The following is a 19,570-nucleotide window of genomic DNA, read 5'->3' as shown; positions in this document are numbered from 1 at the left end:
GCGCGAACCCGGTTCCCCTGCATCGGCAGGCGGACGCGCGACCACTGCGCCACCAGGGAAGCCCCTACATATATATTTTTTACGTCACAAAACAATATTAGCTAACATTTGTATAGCACTTACTACGTGCCAGGCATGTTCTAAGTACTTTACATGTATCGATTCATTTAATCTTCACAATAACCCATGAAGCTGGTACATTATTGTCTCTACTTTATAGGTGAGGGACAGAGAAAGAGAGAGATTAAGTGATTTGCCCAGGGTAACAGAGCTGGTAAGAGCTATTATGTGGCAGAGCTGTGATACCCAGAAGCCCAGGCGTGTGGCTACTGAGCCCATGTGATGGCCACCATTCCACCCTGCTTCTCGTTCCATAAACTAAGATTACTTGGCCTGTGTTAAGATTCCAGCATAAATGGCTCCATTATATGAGCTATATGAAAATCACATCCAAGCTCATTTTATAACTTTTTTAAACTATCAGGTTAAGCAAGACTAGGTATTCCCAAGTTTTCCACTAACTTTTTTTTTTTTTCCCACTAACTTTTTTTGCTACTTGTTCATTTGTCACCTCCTAGTGCTGACTAAGGTGATGCAGTAATAGCAACAAAGTTGATGAAATTTCATGGGACAGAAGCTCAAAATAAAGAAAAGTCTATCCTTTATTTTTATTTAAATGAAAAAACGCCTTGGTCTAGCTCTAGAACACTACTGTTTGGGGGGAGGGTACTTTGGGAACCACTCGTCCCGGGCAGCTTCCATTTTACAGAAGTTATCATCCAGCTCAGCGCTCTGGCTCTGGCACTGTGGCCATGGCATGCCCGAGGGAAGACAGTACTCAGAGGCCAAGCTCAGGACAGGATGTGCCACCGTGCACCACCATCAGTCTGAGAAGTATCACTCATTAACTCCTTCAGCTGATTTAATGTCACGACTGCCGACAAAGTTGTTTAAACCCATATCCTCATGATTCAGAAGACATAACAGGACAGAATCACAGCGAGTGCTCTGCTCTGCACAGCTGATCACCACTGCACAACTGAGGCGCTACAGTGAACGTGAGAGCTATAAAATCAGACCAAGCAGACTGGAAATAAAGGGCTTCTACTATATCTAAGTGCCCATCAACAGATGAATGGATAAAGAAGATGTGGTACATATATACAATGGACTATTACTCAGCCATAAAAAAGAATTGAAATAATGCCATTTGCAGCAACATGGGTGGAGCTAGAGATTGTCATACTAAGTGAAGTAAGTCAGACAGAGAAAGACAAATACCATATGATAACACTTACATGTGGAATCTAAAATATGACACAAATGAAATTATCTACGAAACAGAAACAGATTCATGGACTAGAGAACAGACTTGTGGTTACCAAGGGGGAGGGGGATTGAGAAAGGGATGGAGTGGGAGTTTGGGATTAGCAGATGCAAACTGTTATATAGAGAATGGCTAAACAATAACGTCCTACTGTATAGCACAGGGAACTATATTCAATATCTTATAATAACCTATAATGGAAAAAATATGAAAAAGACTAGATACATATATGCATGATTGAATCACTTTGCTGTACACCAGAAACTAATACAACATTGTAAATCAACCATACTTCAGTTAATTAATTAATTGCGGGAAAAAAGGCTTCCACAATGTTCACTCATTTAGAATGGCAAGCTGAGATTTTACATTTCATTCATTTCTGGAAGAAATAGTTCTGGAACTCAGAAGGGAAAAAAAACTGAACTTGGTTCTAAATGGGGAACAGGAACTGGTAGAGGAAATAACAATGGACAAATAACAAACGTATACAGATTTCAACACAAATTCCCCATTCTTGCTGAAAAGGGGAAGCCCAAATAATCCATCCCATAGTTTCTCAATTTTAAAAATTCACAACAAATTAGTATTTCCATTGAGAAAAAATGGAAACCTACAAGTGAGGGCGGAGTAGTAGGACTAAAATATCATTTTTTAATTCCACGAGGAAATAAAATAAGCACAATTCCAGTGAAGGAAGGTACACCCAAGGAACTAAAAGCTTCTGAGAAAATAAATAATCAGGGAACAAGGCTTTCAGAAAGGCTTTCAACAAATTGTTAAAATAGCAATAATAAACTTTTGACTAGGTTCCAAATAAAACAGGGCTTCTTAATTAAACAGTTATGGATTTGGAATATTTCCGTCTAAGCAGAGAGGTCTAAGGGTAAAGATAAAGGATGAAGAAGTGATCATAATCGGGTCCTCCAGGTATTTCTACCGATGCCATTCACATTTTACATTTGTTATAAATGCTGGCAATGAAGCAAATGGTGAAATGCACAAGACTGCAAAAAAACTCCAGATAAAATGTTATGCCACGGGGAAAAAAACTCCAGGAAAAAACCTTCAGAAACTGGGTCGTGAGCAGGGGACAATGGCAGATAAGTGTCGGCGTAAGCTGCACTTTTAATATTATGAGACTGAACTATCTGTTACAGTCTAAAAACTATCGTAGAGGGACCTCCCTGGCGGTCCAGGGGTTAGGACTCGGTGCTGTCACTGCCGGGGCCCGGGTTCAATCCCTGGTCAGGGAACGAAGATCCCGCAAGCCGCACGGCGCGGCCAAAAAATAAAAATAAATAAATTAAATTTAAATTAAAACTATCGTAGAATATATCCTAAGTAACTTTCCCTAATTTGTTTCTGGCCATAAACAAAGACAACACTGTATAACAAGAAGAGAGCTGAACTAAGGTTTTTAAAAAAACACAGAGTAGAAAACACAGGATGACAACAGCAAGCGAGGAATGAGGTGTGTCAGACAGGTCTGCAACGGTCACCTTGGCCATCTCTGCCTCTCCATTTGTGTCCCTTTGCCTTCCACTTCTCCCACAGAAGTCTCCACATTAGGCAATGATTCCTCCTACTTTTCTTGTGCACACAAAGGGCTTCAGAGACTCAACTAAGGGTTCTCTTCTTTGAAAGAAGGTTATTCTTTCCAGTCAGGGCTGTGGCACTCCTTTCTTTATGCCTCAAAAGAGGCATGCAAGCAAATCTTTCTTTGTGTCAACCCAAGAAACACGGGCTTTATTTTCCTAGTTCAGATAAGAACTTTTCATGCACCAAAAAAAACACAAATATTGATCCCCCCATCCCATTTGATAGTTTGTCAGCAATGCATTCGAACCCCATCAAGTCATTCAAAAGAACTCTTAGCATTCACTCAAAGAAAAGAAAAACCTAGGCTAAGGACATGCTGGGGGTCTTAGCCTAACAATTCTACATTAATATCTTTGAGAATTCAAAAGGAGCCAGCACTCAGTGGGAGCTCTAAAGAATGATAGACCTTGATGTTTGCCTTTTCCTTTTTACAAAGAATAGCTAGTTGGCTGGTAAAAAGTGAAGGCAATTCCAAAGAGGACTCTATCAGGAGTCTTCCATTCTGCTCTTACAAGAATTCAGGTGGAAACCTCAAACCACGGAGTATCACAGGCCTACAGAGAAGCACACAGATCGTTAGTGTCCGACCTGAGGGATGTTCACAGAGTAAATGCATGTGGATCAAGGAACAGAAAGCCACCAGCGTCTGGGAGCCTTGTGGCCCCTTTGGGAGAGGCCATCTGCCTCCACCGGCCTCCACCCTCCGCCCATCCTCCGGCAGGCTGCAGAAGGGCCCTCCACCCCACCAAGCTGACTCCAGGCTGGTCGGCAGTTTCTGCAGGCATATAAGACAGAGTCTGCTCCTAGGTTTGACCTTCCGGGAGTGGCAACGGAAATTTCTAGGTAGGTGTTTCCTAGGGAGCCTCTTCCTTGGTGGGCCCGGAATTCCAATTCTTTTCTTCCCAGCAAAGTGAAACTACCAAAATCCCACTCTGCTATTCAGCTGCTTTCGGCGTGACTTGCTACCCTCCTGGCCAGCACAGCCTAGTCAACAAATAGCTTGAGGGGAAAGCCAGAGCCGGGCTTCAGGCTGCCTCCTGGCCTCTGGGACCCTGGCCCCTCTGTTCTGATAGCCTTCGCAGCCCTTCACCTGGAATGTCTTATCTCTCCAGCCCCACAAAGTAGCCTAAAGCACTATCTGCTTCTCTTGTCTCTTAGTAGCCCTTTCCAACCAGCTTCCCAGCCTCCTGGGAATCAGAAAATGCTCCAAGGGGAAAAGCAGGTGCAGAAATCCAGGCACGTTTCAATAAGCATCCCCTCTCTCCTGGGTCTGACCATTCAGAACTGGCTGCCTTGGTAGGAAACTGAGGGCAATCCCAGGGGTATGAGACTGTGAAAACATTTCCCCTTTGACCTTGTGACTGTGTTTATCAAAATCTGAGAACTTGTGGACACCAGTAATGGCAGCCCCTGGTAAGAAAAAACTGTCATATGACACATCTGATATGACAAAGTATAATCAAGATACACCCAGAATCACTAAATAGGTCATTGCTTTATCAAGGAGCAGAAAAGCAATGAGAAAGCTTCGGAATATAGGCAGTATCTAAAAATATTGTGTTGTTATTAAAATGTGATTCTCCCAACTTTGAAATTAAATATTCCTCCTTCATACACTGCAATGGAGGAAACGCCCCCAGTCTGACCCAAGCCCAGGGCTCTCCACCTGGGCTGCTGGGCAGCCTGTCCGCCTGGTCCCCTCAGGGGCTGCACCGCTCTGCCGCCTCCCCACACCCACTCCTCTGCAGCATCACTGCTCCCTCCTTACTGGAACACTCACATCAGCAAATGTGCACAGTATCTCCTGTCTTTACTGTGCACTTTTCTGAACGTGTTATATTTCAATAAAATGTTTACAGTTAAAAAAAAAAAAACTTTCCCTTGGGCCCACCTTCCTGCTTACCTACTTCTCTCTGCTGTTCTCACACACAATAAAGAGCTGTCTAGTCCACCTCCACTTCCTCGCCCCACATTCCCTCCCCAACACACCCTTGCCAACACATCACCCTGCCCCCCTGCAAGGCTGCACCTTTTAAAAGTCTACAGCCAAACCCCAGGTTCCCTCCAGGTTCTCAGCTCACTTGACCTCCGGAACATTCACACCCTCCTTAAGCTCTTCTCTCCACCTCCTAACACTAAACTGTCCTGGTTTCCTCCCACCTCTATGGCAGCTCCTTCACAAGCTCACTTGCTGGCCCGACCTCTAAAGGCTGCGCTGGCAGACCTCTCCTCCTTCTAGCTTGACACACTCCCAGGGCTCAGGCCAGCCTTCAGGGCTTTTGCAGTGGCTCCACCTGGATGCTCTGGCCAACATTTCAGATGGCCACCTCCTCCTCCCCGTTCAGATTTCAGGGTCAGTGTTACCTCCCCAGCAGGCCTTTCCTGCTCCCTGTCCCCACGTTGCTCTCCTTTCACACTCCGCAAAGCATGTACCATCAATTAAGTGATGCACGCATTTTGTGCAGAGTCTGTGTCCCCTGCCACCCACCACGGGGGAACGCAGCTGCACGAGAGCGCTCTAACCCAATGGGACAACGCAGGGCCCTCAGCACCTGGAACCTGGCCGACAGCAGAGGGTCAACAACTGCTTCTGGAATGAACGCATGGTCCAGTCTCCTGCCTTAGGAGGGAACCGCTTTCTTAACAAAAACACTCTTAGGATGAATTCCCATAAATAAAAAAATGTGTCAGCATTAAAATGATGGTGCACAACTCCTTCCACAGTTAAGAAGTTAAGTATATGTATGATATCAATGTTTATAAGTGAACTTTAATGAGCTGGAAAGAAAAAAACATGGAGGGGGAAAAAGCAAATTCCTCAAGACATTATCTAGTACCATAAACTAGCAAATCCGAATATTCTGAGGGAAACTGAACTCACGCCAACTATAAGACTGCAAAGGTACATGGAACTCAGCTGCTCCCCGAATCAAAATCAGTCCTTATAAACACAGAGTACACTGGGCCAAATATGGTATTAAAAGAAATTCTCTGAGAAGTCCACTTATTACAACCCAAGGAATAGATCTTGACGTCTGACTGTAGAATTTCTGAAGTTTCTGTATGCATGACCTGTGTCATGCCCATGAGACAGCACTGTCACAGTAGGTCAGATATTAAGAGGAGCCAACCTCACAGTGGATAAACCCAGGCTCAAGGTGGCACAGCCAAGGCTGGTGGTAGGGCAGTTTGGGAGCTGGAATGCACATCTCTCCCCTCCCCAGGGGCCTCCAACCTGCTTTAGTTAACAGGATGGACAGAGGTTCAGGGGTGACGATCAGAACTGTCGGAAATCACACCTGGATAGTCTTCCTTCATGTAGAGCCATGGTCAGTCCTTACACAATTCCTGGTGCCTTACCAGGAGCTTCCGCTAGCCTACTACCACCCCACGTCCCCTTCCCCCATCTCTAGCATGGCGCCATGAACAGAGCTCCAGAGTCAGATGGCCTGGGTTCACGCTCCTCAGCCACCATCCACTCACTACGTGACCAGAGACAGTCACCTCACTTCCCAAGCCTTAACTCCCTCATCTATAGAACAGGAACAACAACGAGAGATCCACTTGCTAAGGTAGAACTATGAGATAATAATGTGAAACCATGAAATCAATGAAACAAAACACCATACCTGGCACTTGGGAAACACTAGCAGACGTTCATGGTTGTGGCTGTCCCAGTTACTGATATTAATTATTAATACACCTTAACAATGCATGTTCATTCCTAGGGTTAAGCACCTCTGGCTCTTCACCTGCTGTTGTGTAAGTGGAACATTCTTGAAATTCAAATCATACAGACTGTAAACTCTCCGCTAACAGGAAAGGTTTTTCCGACTAAGAAAATCTATAGTATATGGAGCTTCAGAATTATAGTTGAACATAGCTTATGTACCCTCAACTTCAGCAAAATATTAATCTATATCTTTAACACTGGCAACATCTTTTACGCCCACTAACTACACAAAGTTGCTTTTTTTTAATGATATCCTAGTTTCTATTATGCTCAGTTTTGTAGTATACTTTAACCTTCTCAATTTCATTCAAAATTCTGAGATAGCAACAGATAATAGCAAGTGTTGGTGAGTAAGCAGAAAAACTGGAACCCTCATATACTGCTGGGTAAGAATGTAAAATGCTGCAGCCACTATGGAAACAGTCTGGCAATTTCTAAAGGCTAAACGTAGAGTTACCAGATGACCCAGAGATTTGTCACCAAGATATAATAAACCCAAGGGAAATAAAAACATATGTCCACATAAAAACTTGGACACAAACATTCATAGCAGCATTATTCATAATAGCCATAAAGTGGAAACAACCTAAACATTCATCAGCTGATGGACAGAGAGATAAAATATGGTACATTCATATAGTGGAATATTACTCAGCAAAAAAAAAAGAAAGAAATGAAATACGGATACATGCTACAATAAGAACGAACCTTTAAAACTTTGTTAAGTGAAAGAAGCTGGTCACAAAGGACCATACATTGAATGATTCCATTTATATGAAATATGCAGAAAAGACAAATTAACAGAGATAGAAAGTGGATAAGTGGTTGCCCAGGGATTGGGATGAAATGAGGAATTAAGGGGTGATGGCTAAGAGGTGGAATTCCTTTTGGAGTTATGAAAATATTTTAAAATTGATCGTGGTGATAGTTGTATAACTGTGAATAGGCTAAAGCCACTGAATTGTACGCTTTACCTCAGTGAATTGTATGGTACGTGAATTATATCTCAATTAAGCTGTTGGGGTTTTTTTAAGAAAAATAGATGGGATTTAAATCAGTGCAAACCTTCTAGGAAGCAATTTGGCAATAAACATCAAGAACCTTTCTATATAGGGAGACAGATACAGAGAGAAAGAGAGAGAATAATACTTGCTACTGGAACAAACATAAGGGCATTTCTGATGAGAAGAGCGTGAGAAAGTTCCAGAAGCAAGAGAAGTTGAGGATATGCTCAGGAACTGTAACTATCAGAGAGAAAAGCCTCAAACCATAGTTAGGATGGACCTACAAAAGACTTCAAGTTGAAGAATTAAAATTCCCAAAGTTTATAAACTGGTTTTATCAGATTCACCTAAGGACCTAGGCAAAAAGGCAAATTCCAGAGTCTCACCCCTGAAATTCTGGATTCTCTCAATTGCAAGGGTAGAGGGGAAGAGCAGGCAGCTTTGTTTTTGAACCTCTCCAGATGATGCTGAAGTCAACCAGATCTGGCTAAATCTTGCACAGCAAGGGAAGACAAATATTTTATCATGGCTACAACACCTTTTGGAAAATCATTCTAGAAGTAACGTGAAGGACTGATTATACTGAGGCCAAGAACTGCCTTCAGGAAGCACTGGGCAAAGATTAGAGCTCTGAATTCTTATTCCAACTTCATGCTATTAATAGTTATTCATAGACCTTTAGTGCTCAAAGTCACCTTCTAAAAAAGAGATTTTTTTTGTTACTAAGCAAAAATTTAGCAAGAATCCTTACACCTTTCTTCAAAATATGCAACTTACCAGCTTCTCTAATATGTCTGTGGTATGAATGTCTTAGAATTTGGAAAAGGCTGTGTGGTTGTTAGTTCAGGAGGTCTTCCTTGCCAACCAGATTACTCTCATGCACATTTGATTTTCCAGCTTCCCTTCACCACATGATAACAAGCAAATCCATTCCGTGCACTTACCGGGAATATTGGAAATAAGCTTTATATGCAAATATGGATTAATGGGGAACATCTGAAGACTGAAAGATTAATACAAATGACTCATCAAATAATATTGAGCATCCATGTTTTCTGACTACGGATAATGGATGACATAGCTCTGAGCACAATCCTTCCAGCTTCCTTTCTCAACAGTAGCATTTATTCGCAAGAGAACTGGCAAAGGTACAAATACAATCTCTGGCCCGGGCGCACCTGTACACAGAAAGCTATCTGGTCCACATATCGCAAGCTCTTTGTTGAATTAGCAATTGCAGTAACTAAATAGGAGACTTGCAGGTGGGTCTTCTGGGGCCCTGAAAGCCTTTCTTACAGAGGGTTCTGGGTGGTAACTATGACTCGACAATCACAAATCCAGGTTAGGATAAAATACGAGATAATGTTAAGAGGCATAATCTCAAGTACTAAGCTGTTTCCTCAATAAATTCAAGCGCTTTAAAATGTTTTAACTGGAAAAAAAAGAATATTAAAATTGCTTAGAAGAAATTATTCTAGGGCATAATTTTCATAATTTAACATTTTGGATATAATATAAGAGAAGACAGTGTAACTACTCGTTCACTCTACCTCAACTCCTGAAACAGGCACAGCCTTTTGTTCAAACAGACTGGACCATGGCTCTGCCCCAGGACTAAGAAGCAAAGTGACACTGGTTTGAAGTAATTCCCTTTGTATCCAATTCAGTCCCCCTGTGAACAGGTAATATGGGCCTCATCTTCTGTTCATTTTCAAATTCTCATTCCTCAACCTCAGCCCCTTGTTTGCAAAGTTAAATATGAAACACAGAATGGTCAAAAATAAGCATTTAATTAACAAGATGGTAGCCCAGACAGACGACATAGTGAGGCAGTTATTGCCTTCATAAAAACTCTATATTAATGGCATATAATTAACATTATAATCTAATTTCAACCTCCTCCATCTCAATAAAACTACTATAAAAGGCCATCATCCACCACTGGCCTGGTATTCAGAGGTGTCTTCTACAAGCCAGGATGTTTCTTAAAGTGTTTTCTCAGTACAGAGTAGTGGGAAAATACTGGATGTGAGACAAGTAAAAGTTCTTTATCTTGACAACTGGAATAATAACACCTGATTTACCTAACTCAGGCTCACTGTTAAGATAGAGTGGGATGTTTGTTACAATATACTACAATGGTATAGAGTGTATTCCAAATGTTAGTAACTATTTAACTCATGATGCTAAGTATTAGATCATGAAGGTATCTTATCCAGAAAAGTCTTCTTTCCAAGTAAAACACAATTTAATACATTTTCATTGTTAAACAATTCATTGGGGAATAAATATGTCTTAACTGCAGCCAAGGGTTCTCACAACTAATGTATTTCACTAGATAACATGTGTATTTCAACTTCAAATGGACAGAATTTTAAAACTATGTGATTAGCACTTTCTCCCATAGAGACATCCCATTCCTGTTTAGAAAGCTCAGCCATATCTACTCTTTGCAAACACTTACCAGACCACTTCCTTCAGATGTAGGCTACACGTCAAATGAGTTAAGACCACAAAATCAGGGTTTTTTTGTTTTTTTATTTATTTATTTTTGGCTGCACTGGGTCTTCGTTGCTGCACGGGCTTTCTCTAGTTGTGGTGAGCGGGGGCTGCTCTTCCTTGCAGTGCACGGGCTTCTCATTGCAGTGGCTTCTCTTGTTGCAGACCACAGGCTCTAGGCGTGTGGGCTTCAGCAGTTGAGGCACACGGGCTCAGTAGTTGTGGCTCGCAGGCTCTAGAGCGCAGGCTCAGTAGTTGTGGCGCATGGGCTTAGCTGCTCCGCGGCATGTGGGATCTTCCCAGACCAGGGATCAAACCCATGTCCCCTGCATTGGCAGGCGGATTCTTAACCACCGCACCACCAGGGAAGTCCAAGACCACAGAATCAGAATCCCCTAACAGATGCAGCTCTTTATTTTAAAAATCAGCATATTCATAGTTCAAATGATTGAAAACACATACTGTGGAAATTCAATGTTACTTAAGCAAACAACTACTGGCATAGTAATAATTATGGTTACTGCCATTTACTGAGTTCCCATCATAAGCCAGGCATTGTGGCTTATTAAATACTCAATTTCACTTAATCCTCACAACAACCAAAAATTATTACTTGTCCAAGGCCATAGCGCTGATAAGTGGGATTTGAACACAGATCCCTTTCACTACAGAGCTTAGACATCTTTTCCCTTCTCTGCTGCACAGCTTTCCTCCCAGCAAAGCTGCCAGAACGCAAGCATGGCTCCACTGTGCTGTCTCCTCGGACTCCCACCAGATGATGCAATCAGTAGGCTAGGCTGGATCTCAAAGGAACCAGGGGAGGCTGTAATTTACCAGACCCGCAAACAGATTTAATTGAGCAAATTAGTCAACAGCCAGAGTTAAGGTAACTACAAAGCTATAGTGAAGGGTACCCACTATAAAAATTGAAATGATAATTTTTAAAAACACAACAGTATTTATTATATGCCTATTCTGTGCCCAGCATTGTTTTAGGAAATGAAGAACACACTAGATATTATTAAAAATACCCAGCAGAGAGGGGAAAAAAATATAAATAATTTATTTACCCTTGTGCCAAAATAAAGCTACCTGTGTATAGAACATAACAGCCCTCAAATATGAACTGAATCAACTCATATCAGGAAAATTAATTACCCCAAATATTCTTCCTGGTTCTCTCATGTGTATCAACTTCTCTAACAGTGGAGTCGCTGGGCTTTGGTGTCTGCATGTCTTTGACTTTCTAGGTAATGCCAAATGGTTTTCCTAAGTAGTCATACCAGTTTCTATTCCTACCAGCCACGTATGACTGTTCTATTGCTCAAAAGCTTTGGGACTTGGTATTGCCGACTTTAAGTCAGGTACACATTTGCCAACTTGAATTTAGGCTCAAAGTAACATGGCACTGTGGTTGTAATTTGCATTTCCTTGATTATTAACAAGGTTGAACACCTTCTCATACGTTTATTAGACATCTGGATTTCTCCTTTTCTGAAGTGCCTGTTCTAGACTTTTGCCCATTTTTCCGTTAGTGCAGGTAACATCTGAAATAAAAAAACATCTTTAAAAAAAAAACCCTTTTCAAGACTGAGGTCATGAACAATAATATTCTCCTATGTCAACTTCTAAAAGTTGCACTGTTTGGCCTTTTATTTGCCATGCTTCCTGGGTCATAAATCAAGTGTCTGAATGTGTGTGAGACTGTTTCCGGACTCCTTGGGGTGTTCAGTTGGTCTACTGCTCTGACCCGGTGCCAGGATCACACTGTCTTAATTATTTAGCTCTTGATCTCTGAAACAGAAGTGTTTCCAACTTCTGTATCTTTTTCAAGAGTGTCTTGCCTTTTCTTGGGCCTTGGCAAAAATTTCATCAGCTTGTCTAGTTTTTTTCAATTTGCTGGGATTACCTTAAATCCATAAGTCAGTTTCCAAAGAATCAATGCCTCACAATATTAAATCTTCCAATCCTCAAACCAGTGTCACTCCATTAATTTAGAGTTTATTTGGAGTCACTCAATAAAGTTTCAGAATTTTTTCTGTAAAGGTCTTATATATATTTTGTTAGAATTAAAATATTTCTCCTACAGTTTATAACTGTTGAAAAACCACAAATCAGAAAAAATGATATGATCTTTAAATGATGTATAAAAAGATATAATTTTTTGATGAGATTCCTAAGGTTTGGGAAAAGTATATATAAATATGAGTATCAACTTTCTTAAAATTTTAAATGAAAGAAAGTTCATCAAAGCACAATTACTGGGCTTCCCTGGTGGCGCAGTGGTTAAGAATCCGCCTGCCGATGCAGGAGACACGGGTTCGAGCCCTGGTCCGGGAAGATCCCACATGCCGCGGAGCAACTAAGCCCGTGCGCCACAACTACTGAGCCTGTGCCCTAGAGCCTTCGAGCCACAGCTCCTGAAGCCCGCGCGCCTAGAGCCCGTGCTCCACAACAACAGAAGCCACCCCGCAATGAGAAGCCCGTGCACAGCAACGAAGACCCAACGCAGCCATAAACAAATTAAAAAAAAAAAAAAGAAGCACAATTACTGCTCCATAATTTAGTTTTAATTCTAGAATTATTGTTTTGTGGTTATGTCATATCTCACTTCAGAGGGTTTAACATACTTGAGAAAACTTGTGTGTCACATAAACAAGTCCTAAACATCTATTAGCCCTTACATTTATCAAATTATAAAGCACTGGAAATCTAGAATACTTTTTTTATTTTTGGCCGTGCTGCACAGCTTGTGGGATCTCAGCTCCCTGATCAGGGATCGAACCCAGGCCCTCGGCAGTGAGAGCACCGAGTCCTAACCACTGGACCGCCAGAGGATTCCCCAGAATCCTTTCAATTCATCAACTTCAAGAGAAAAAGAATAAAAGAGAAGATGAATAAATGAGTAAGAGGCTGAAATCGCATAAATATACATACCACTGCCTGGGACTGAGGACCCAGACACCCTGCTCCTGCCACCCGCATCGTTCACTAAACTGCCTCCTTTTTCTCATTTGTAAAGTAGTTACAACACCGTTCTGTCACTGTCGCACAGTAAGGATTAAATGTAAACAGGTGTCTTAGAAAGGACACTTAAAAGTCAGTCAAACACAAAGCAATAATTAGTCAAAGGATTATAGTTTTCCTCTATCAGAAGAACATGATAATAAGGTTGCCTATAATCATGGTTTGTGGCAAGACTGAAAATAACCCCTAACGGATTGGCCTCAACATCTTCAAGCAATGCCAACAAAATGGTGAGATTTGCATCCAAAAATAAGAAGTTTGAAGAAAAGGGAGGAAAATTCCAGAGCTCACTTTAATGTCTTATGTTAATTGTATTCACTCCTTCATTCCTCCAAACATTTTAGAGCCCAATAAGTAAAAGGCACTTTTGTACTGCATTCTATATGAGGGGACTAAAAAATATCCAAAGCTTCTAGGAATTTACAATATGTTTAGGAAGCAAGAAATAAGCACAAATACTTGCTATGCGATACTAATTAAGCACTGAATAAATGTTACAATTATTACAAAGCAGTACAAAAATCCTGTAGGGCATTCAGAGACAAGAGGGATCCCTTTCAGGTAAGATGTTCCACCTCCCTCCCCCGCCTCGGCTTTCACCTGGCTCCAGGGCAGGGCAGACCAACACCTGTTTGTCTGTATGGCCTGAGAACTAAGAATGGTTTTACATTTTTAAATGGTTGAAAAGACAAAGGAAGACTATTTTGTGACACATGGAAATTATATTACTTCAAATTTCAGGGTCCATAAATAAAGTTTAATTGGAACATGGCCATGCTTTCACACCAGGGGCGGAGAGTAGTTGCTTCAGGGACCATCTGGCCCACAAAGCTGAAAATGTTTACTATCTGGTTTTTTGGTTTGTTTGTTTTTGGGGGGTTTTTTTGTGGGGGGGCCTTGAAGTGCAGCATGCGGGATCTTAGTTCCCTGACCAGGGATCAAACCCGTGCCCCCTGCATTGGGAGTGCTGAGTCTTAACCACTGGACCGTCAGCAAAGTCCCTATTATCTGGTTCTTTACCAGAAAAAGTTTACTGACCACTGCTCTAGAAGGATGGATGGGATTTTGATGGGCAGAACTGGGGAAGGAGGGAGAAGTGGGCAGAAAGGAACACACATTCCATTTGAGAAAGGAAGGTGTGAAAACATGAAGAAAAACCCCAGAATTGCAGGGACAGTGAGAAGACTGGTTTGGCTGAAGCAGAATATCCAAAATCAGTAAACAGTAATTGAGCCATTTATACCGCTGTGGACAGTGATAACAGGCATTCTCACACGGAGTCTTTAAGGTTGGTACTATTATTATCCCCATTAATAATTAAGAAACTAGATTAATAATTTGATAAAGAAACTAAGGCTTACAGAAGTTAACTAATGGGCCCAAGATCAAGCCAGCCAACAAAGCTGAGCTCTAAATCTAGGTTCCTTTGCCCCCAGAGCCTATGCTGTTAAATTTGACACCGTATCAAACCCCCATACAGGGTAGTCCAGAGAAACACATCCGCAAAGGTACGTAAGGGCAAAACGGTCAATGTTTTCAAATATAGGTATAAAAAGAATATGATTTTATCTGTAGGTTATGATTCTTTGTGCTTAAAAGGACAGTTGTCCCATGAGCCGGTCCAAAGTGTTCCACACTTAGAAGCAAACTATTGTGGCCTTTTTTTTAATCACAGGAGAAAAAAAATTACGAGCTTGATGTTTTCCAATTTCAAGTTTCTCCCAGAAATATTTCTTAAATCTCTGAAAAAACAGTATATTGTAAAAATCAGTGAGTAAGTGGCAGACCAAGCTGGGGAAAATTTAGCTGATTATGCTTAGCTCAACTTTTTTTTTAATGGATTATGTGCTTAACAGATGTCATTTCATTATTTTAAGTTCAAATGATTAATTGAATATATTTATTCAGTAACAGTTAACTCAATTACCTGGAAATGGTTTTGAGATTAAGGTATTCTTCAAAAGAATAATTACGCTTCTGTGAGAGCTATCATAAGCACTACAAGAAATCAGACACATCTACATATAAGCAGTATCTATTGGCTGAAACTATAGAAACAAAAAGATAATACACTGTATGATGACTTACTGCCACTTGGGAGCACACCCCCCCATGAGACTAAGCCTAAGGCGGCTGTTCAGTAAACAAATCAGGCAAGCCACGCGCGCAACCCATATCCATAATTTTAAATCTTCTAGCAGCCACATTTGTTAAAAGTAGAAACAGGCAAAATTAATTGCAGTAATGGATTTTAATTAACATGGGATCTGCGACATATCATTTCAACGTGTAATCAATGTTTTAGATATTGGAATATTTCATTTGTTTTCATACCAAATCTCAAAATCTGGCATGCATTTCACACTCACAGCACTAGCCATAGTTCAAGTGCTTCACTGCCATATGTGGCTACTGGTAACCATACCGGACAGCACAGATCTGAGGGACAGCAGGAAACAGGCCAGACCATGAGAGCCAGACCATGAGAGTGAAGGATGTGGGTAAAAAAAGCGAGCATTTAGCTCCAATGTTCTGATGCCGATATAAATGAGGTCAACTAACAAATGGATAACAAACAATAACAGACTATTTTCCCAATAGCAATCTGTATGTTTGGAGTTCTTAAAGTGTTGCACATTTTACCGATTTTATAATTTTATAACGAGTGTTCTCACCACATTTTTAACTAGTCTTGCTATAACTGTGACTTGGTATAATCTATAGCCTCCCACCTCCCTCTCCATTTCCCCACTCCAATTCTTTAAAATATTTCCAAAAAGAACCTACTTTCAGCTGCTTTCCACAACCTGAACATTTAAAATCTACACAGGTCTAGGCAACGGGCAGCCCAAAGCCACTGACGGACTTTGGAAAGGGAGTAGAAATAATGTTTCAGTACTAATAGTAAAATATCAGTGTCACAGTAGGGCTGCAAGGAAATACACTGGAAAGGCACCAGGTCCACATAAGTCCTGAACTAGGCTTATAACTTTGAGAATAAAAAAAGGAAGGAGGCCAGACACCATTTAGCAGTAATTCATGTAAACAGTACAAGGCCAGAGAGGGAGAGGAAGGCTTCAACAGAGAATGACCAATATAATAAAGTCAGAAAAAGCTCCCCCCTCACCTTCCTGCCCCTACCCAGTACCGCTGGAGAATCCAGTGGGACCATTCTGCAAAGATTTGGTTGTAGTAAAACACTTCCTTTTTCTTAACTCGCCGGCCCCTTCTAGACACGAGACCAAATGCTCATTTGCTAATCTATTAAAGCACCTATGATAAATTTAAACAATAAATTTGTTGTTTAACCAATAAATTCTGCTTGTGAAAACCACACAAAAGGCTGGACAGGGTGTGTCTTCACTCTCTGGGACAGAGGTGGGTGGGGAAAGACTATGTATTTTAGTGGCAATAGGTCAAAGTACATCAGCATTCTATTTTAAAACAAACTGGCTAAACAATTCCAACATTGCAATGACAGGGTGTTTAACAGTTTATCATTTGCACCAAATGAAATTATGCAGTTACCATGTGTTCACCAGTGCTTAAAATGTAAAATTATTAAGGAAACCAAAATTACAGTTCAGTATTTCTCAACTCTTGGAACAGTTCTGCTTGTTACTCAGAAACCTATCCCATTAGTTTACCTATGATAAATTTAAACAGTAATCAATAAATTCTGCTTGTGAAAAACAGAATGAATCCAATTTCGTAATTCCTTTAGTTCACAGGATTTCATGATGCCCCCTTCAAGTAATGGGGAAAACTACTGAAAATGGAAAATCATCAGTGGTGTCATTAGGTACCTATTTACATTAAAAAAACAAAAAACCTAGATGTGAAAACCACATATCATGTGCCAAGTTTGTAAAAATGTTTATATGCACACACAAAAAAGATCTGAAGCATACCAAAATATCAGTAGAAATTATCTCTGGTAATTGTACTTCAGCTAATGTTTACTTTTTATACTGGTCTATATTTACTATGTCTTCTACAATGATCATGTACTACTGTTAAAACTAGAAGAAAAAAATAAATTCAGACAAGTGGCAATTGAGGCAGTGCCAACCAATTTAGGATTACACTGGATTGATACACTATCCCTTATACCATCATAATCTCTTACTAAACAGCACTGAGGGCCCTTGAAGACGTGGGCTTGGCCTTATCTATAATACATGCTCGATTATATTCACATATACAGTACACTATGCACAGATTAACGCGTGGTGGAGCATGCCGCAAAACACTAGAAAACTAAAAATGGCTTATTTAGAAAAAGACAGCGGTTTAGCGCCCTTGCAAAACAAAAGAGCAGAGCCAAGAGTGGGTGCTCAAGGAATAAAATGAGGAAGAGCCACAGGTGGGAAAAAAGTCTTGCTCCAAAATTTTTAAATGCGCATCCATTACTAAATTGTTCTCTTTAAAACGGTTCACTTTGTCAATTTCACTTCATTTAAAAAGTAAACCCAGAAGTCACTTTGTAAACATATCAGATTGCATCAGCACTGCTTGAAGCATGGTTTTGCCCCAACCAGTTTTTCTTTTTTTTTTAATTTTGCTTTTTCAATTCTAGCGCATCTCAGAAGTACGGTTCCTCAAGCTGCTGCGGTGCTGGGGGTGGAGTGGATGGAAGGATACCAAAAACACGCGATGTAGCTTCCTGCCCTCAAAGAGCTTCCAACAAAAGGTGGAGAGAGAAACAAAGGAGCGGGTCTGAAGCAGAGGCCGCAAAGCGTCACGAGTGATTTTGTTTTTAATGAACGTTAAGTGCTTTTGAGTTTAAAGAACTTTTGGGGACGATTAGCCAGGCAAGATTTTAACGGGCTTCGGCGCAGATGGCACAGGGCCGCGCTGGGCGGGACTCCTCACACGCCGAACCCTCGACTGCAGACCCCAAACCAGCCCGCTTTGTGCTTAGACCTACACAAACATAGATTGAAAATGGATCGAAACCCAACCAATCCGCCAAGCAAGGCTAAGCATGTACGCACGCACTATTCCAAAGCGCTGCGTACACTTTACTTAGTGGAGGACCTAATACGTGGTCACGGGCTAAAGTGCTTAAGGAAAGCTGACCCTCGGCTGGCAACCGTGCACCACCAACCCGCTCCCAAAGGCCTCGGGCTCGCGCCTCTGCACTCGACCCATAGCGCAAGTGGACCTCGGCCTGCGCCCTCCCCACGGCGGACACCATGCACCATGACTGACCCAAACGGGCCATCCCCACGCCCTCCGAGCGGGGCCTCGCCAGGTCCCGGGACGCCAACTTGTGCGTAAGGGACGGGGAACCAGCAATCAATGGCAGGACGGTGGCGCGGCCTCCCGAGACAAAGCAGGGCGCCTAGTCCACGGAGCCCGCCGTCCCCGAGCTCCGGGCCCCACCGCCGCCCCCGCGCCCGCCGGCCAAGACGGCCCGCCGCACCCCGAGCGCCCGCCCAACCGCCGCCGCAGGAGCGCGCAGGGCGCCCAACTGCCGTCCCGGCCCAACCAACGCGGGCAGGGGAGGAGAGGTGCGCGCGGCCGGCGGAGCGTGCGAGCCGCTCGGGGGTCGCAGGGGGGAGGCTGCGCGCAGGGAAGGCAGGGCGAAGAGGCGCCGGAGCCATGGCTGAACGCAGCGCCAGGAGGGGATCCTTTAGGGATTTTGCCCCTTTCCCCTTGGAAGGTGCAGATGGTTTGACCCCCACCCCGAGTGAGGTGCCTTGTCCCAGCCCCGACTGGACTGTACCATCGGGCGGTGCCGCCGGGATTTCTCCCCCACCACCACCATCAAGTCCCCCCCCCACCCGGGTCCGCGGTCGGTTGGCCCCGGCCGGGCTCTGAGACGCGGAAAGAGCTTGGCGCCATTTTGGGTGGGACTAAGCAAAGACGAAACACCCTCCCAGTCGATGGGGTACTCTGGACGCTGGCTTATCCGGTTCCCTTAATCCTTTAGGTACTTACACGATGTTGGGTGAGGGGAGCTGGAAGATCAGCGGGTCCCCGATCCTCTCTCCCTAGGGGTGATGGAAATCAAACCCCCCCCGCCACCTCCAGGTGGTTCTTCCCGCCGCAGAGTGGGAGCTGCATAAAAGGCGGGGCCTCATTAGCATAACCTGCCTGGCAACCTGATCTCGGCGTTATGTGATTGGTTGAACTCTGTAAACTCCATGCCTCGCCTAGAGAGGAGTAACGCTGGGGCGAACTGACAGGCCCAGATTTAAGACTCATGACGAAGATCCTGAGACGCTTATTCAGTCAGCGGAGAAGCTAAAAGGAGATTCACACAGTGGCCCAATGACGGAAGGCCTCTTTATTTCGTGCTCTGCTGTTCGTTTAAAGTCCAATCAAAGAGCGGGTCTCAGGCACCGCTCGCCTGCGTTTGTGCTCTAAGCC

General features: G+C 42.7%; 1 protein-coding gene across 1 annotated transcript in view; it reads right to left on the bottom strand.

Moving 5' to 3' along the window:
* The window catches only part of PRDM10 (PR/SET domain 10), a 91,028-nt gene extending 71,804 nt beyond the window's left edge, over positions 1–19,224 (bottom strand). The window contains exon 1 of the mRNA XM_007121878.4: positions 19,139–19,224. The gene's annotated coding sequence lies outside the window, so the exon portion shown is untranslated. The remainder of the gene's footprint in view (positions 1–19,138) is intronic.
* Between the last annotated feature and the right edge of the window lie 346 nt (positions 19,225–19,570).

The sequence above is a fragment of the Physeter macrocephalus genome, chromosome 16, assembly GCF_002837175.3.
Source record: "Physeter macrocephalus isolate SW-GA chromosome 16, ASM283717v5, whole genome shotgun sequence".
Classification (NCBI taxonomy): Eukaryota; Metazoa; Chordata; class Mammalia; order Artiodactyla; family Physeteridae; genus Physeter; species Physeter macrocephalus.
Note: the sequence above shows the minus strand (reverse complement) of the source record. Positions and strands in the feature narration are given on the sequence as shown.